We start from the raw sequence: 3568 nt of genomic DNA, 5'->3' as shown, positions 1-3568 counted from the left end.
AGATCACAACAAAAGACTTAACCAACCATCTCGGCAATCAACGAATCTCCAAACACTACTACCAAATTGACATGCTTAATCAAAAAATAAAATCCAAAGATGAAAATAGAACATAAAATCTCTGATCTTTCGAAGCATGGAAAAGCAAGTGATCCTAAAGGGTACTCAAAAAACCAAATTGTGTTGTCCAAAAAATAGTTGAAATACCCCATATTTTCCACATGAGAAAGCACAACTGATAGTTTTGTGCAAGAAAGTAAAACATGTCATGTGTAATGCCCCACCAAGGGATCCAAAGAATTAATCTAAAATATCACTAAGTTTGCCAAACAATTTTTTTTTCTAAACATGAAAGATAAACCATTCACAACTTATACATAGTAACGGAAGCATTGGCATCAATTTAAGTAAACATAACATATATAACAAGTTACATTCTTTAAGGATCCCTTAACATTGAATTATATCTAATATAACTAATAACGATACCATCTAGTACTACATCCACATAAAATAATAATGAAAAGTTCAACATACTTAAATTACAGTTCTGATTGCTCAATCATCCTTTGTACATGTCACAAGGTATGAAAGGCTTGAAAGAGTAAACATCCATGTAGATAACTACATCATCATACTAACACTAATCCATGGTGCAATAACATAAATGAAACCACATGTCATACATGATACATCATCTCAAAAGATATAATCATCCATCATAAAAGATAACCGTATACCACAAACATAAATAACTAAGTGCACAGTTCCTCCCAATCGTAAATAGCATCATTAGACCATCATGGATCCTAGCCATCCCTCCGTGCGTAACATTCCAAATCATCAAAGAGATCATCGGTATTAACATAGTAGGAATGTCACACCTAAACATACTACATCATATACAGAAAGTAATCTAACATGCAAATATAAGCATAAGATAACATCATCTAACATATGCTAATCATCAATGAAAGGATACATATCCACCATCATAAAGGATGCATCAGCCACAATGTCTCAGACGGATCTCAAATGATAAGAGTGGAAAAACACTACCACCCGACCGCGTGGTACCTAAGTGGTCCACTCCCACCATGCTGAGGAGATAATCTCAAGTCCCAAACAAGTTATCAAATCACAAAGCATAAAATCACAATAACTCTCTAAGTCTAGGAATCCTAAAAGTATACTAACTCAAAGGTTCCAATCACAAAACCAACATCTAATCCTAGAGGCACGACAATAATTACACCACCAGAGGTACACAAAATCTATAGAGGAGACTTAGGCTACATACTAGGGAGTGTCATCACATGGCTTCTTGAGTTACCCTGGACTGGTCTCTCATTAGACCCTGGACCCTCAAGCGTTGAGTTACCCTAGACTGGTTACTCTGAACCCCAAACCCTCAATGTGGCACATGTGGAAACCAAGAGCCCTCTCAAGAAGATGAGGCACTCATCCCATCCTTAGTCTATACAAGCACTCAAGGCATGGGTGGATCAAATATCTCTAACTTATCTTTTTTAGTGTGTTTCCCCCCATAAATTTTAATTACTAGATTATCACTTATTATATAACTTGCATTAGGTTACCCTGGTATTGACCACTTTGGGCCCCAGACCCCTATGCAAGCCACTCCCATAGTCATGTACCTAGACAACCTCTCCTAAGCACATAAATCCACAGTTGTGTCCTATACCACAACACTCATAAAGATCAAACTCGATTCCTTAATAGGCAACCTGATAATAAGATGGTTCTCCCATCCAAGAACACATAAAAGCTCCACAAAATAAACCTCATAAATATAATCTCCAATATGAATCACAATATCCATTGGTTCTTAACAAGCAACCAAAAAGGTATCTCAAAGTAATACTAATCAAAGACTCCAAAATGGTTGAGTCAAAACATGTCACAATATGACATCATCAAGAAATAAATCAACATTTCAGTCCCATCATGGCGACTGGAAAGTAATCCAAGGATAACTGATCGATGACTCAAAAATGGTTAAGTCAAGTGTCACAGATACACATAACTCAGCTTCACTCAAGAAGACTGATGAGCAATAACAATTAGTAAATGCAAACATCTCATAGAGCATACGATCATATTACCATAGTTGGGTTTAGAAAGATCGAGACCAAATAAGATCAACATGCCATCACATCTCATAACCCCTGAGCCTCTGGTAACAACCTAAGACTGGTCAACACTAGTCAACCCAAAAATCCAAAACAAGAAGCATATGTAATACACAATGCAGACACATGTTTTGGTTTACTAAAATCACATGGATGAGTTAAGTGTAGAGGTTTTTAGTTTTCGTTTCAAGTAATACTAAGAGTAATCATTTGACCTACAAGTCAACCCATTTGTTTCCCCAATAGCATTATTCTTTCATTATTTAATATTACATTTTAACAATAACTTAAGGGTAAATATTTACTCAATAAATAATTTGACACTTAATAAAATCATTCGCTTTATTTTGCTAAGATCAATGTTACTAATCGAATAACTCTTTCTTATCAACTTTTCAACATAATCAAAGGATCTTTATTTGTTAAAATTATAAGAGAGCCAGTCATCAATCTTCAAATAAGAAGATTATAACTTTATTATAATGATCAATTAAATCAATCAATTAACATAGATACACAATCCATGACCTTTAACATTCTAATAGTTCTTAATTAAATATTACTAAATCTTAAGTCTCTTAATTTAATCATTACAATAATTAAATCATCACTAATAACCATTAAAATATCTAAAGTCATTATTCAAGTCATTAGAATAAGACTCATCAACTTCAATATAATTACTTTACAACTTCATTAAAAGAATCGATATTAGCATATCAATTAAATCTCTATTACATAACATAATTAGTAATTAAATCTAATTAACTCTAGTTAATTGATTTAATTAATAATTACACAACCATACCATCAACCCAATGAATATTAGTTGACTAATAACTAAAAGTCAGCCATAACCCAATACACAAATATTCATATTCATAATTCAATAATAATAACTTGTTAATATTTAATAACAAGCTATATTGGGAATCTTATTAATAATTCTATAATAACCAAATTCATCACTCTTCAACAATGTTCTCATTTATACTTTAATAATAACAAGTTATAATAAAAACCTCAATATTAATATCCTCAAATAGTTTTCCCCTATGTATGTTGATTTAAAAATTCAATTAATTAATACTCCTCTAAATTATTAACCAATTCAAATTGATTAATATCATTTACAGAACTTCAATCATTAATTTTAATCCGGTTAATTAATAACTATTTAAACCATTTATACCATTATTTATTAATAGTTTGTTAGACCCAACAAACATTAATAAATAATAAACTCAAGACTATAAATAATCGATCTAGAGAATCCCTCCATAAACTTCATTAGTTAATATTTAACTAACCTTTAAGGTATATCAATAATTTATAATGTAATAATCAATATAATATTAATTCAAATCGTAGCTATGTTATAACAATGTTATAATGTAACAATGACTTCTTGTCAA

Source organism: Cupressus sempervirens, chromosome 11 (genome assembly GCF_028749045.1).
Source record: "Cupressus sempervirens isolate cs-2001-9-10 chromosome 11, ASM2874904v1, whole genome shotgun sequence".
NCBI lineage: Eukaryota > Viridiplantae > Streptophyta > Pinopsida > Cupressales > Cupressaceae > Cupressus > Cupressus sempervirens.
Note: the sequence above shows the minus strand (reverse complement) of the source record.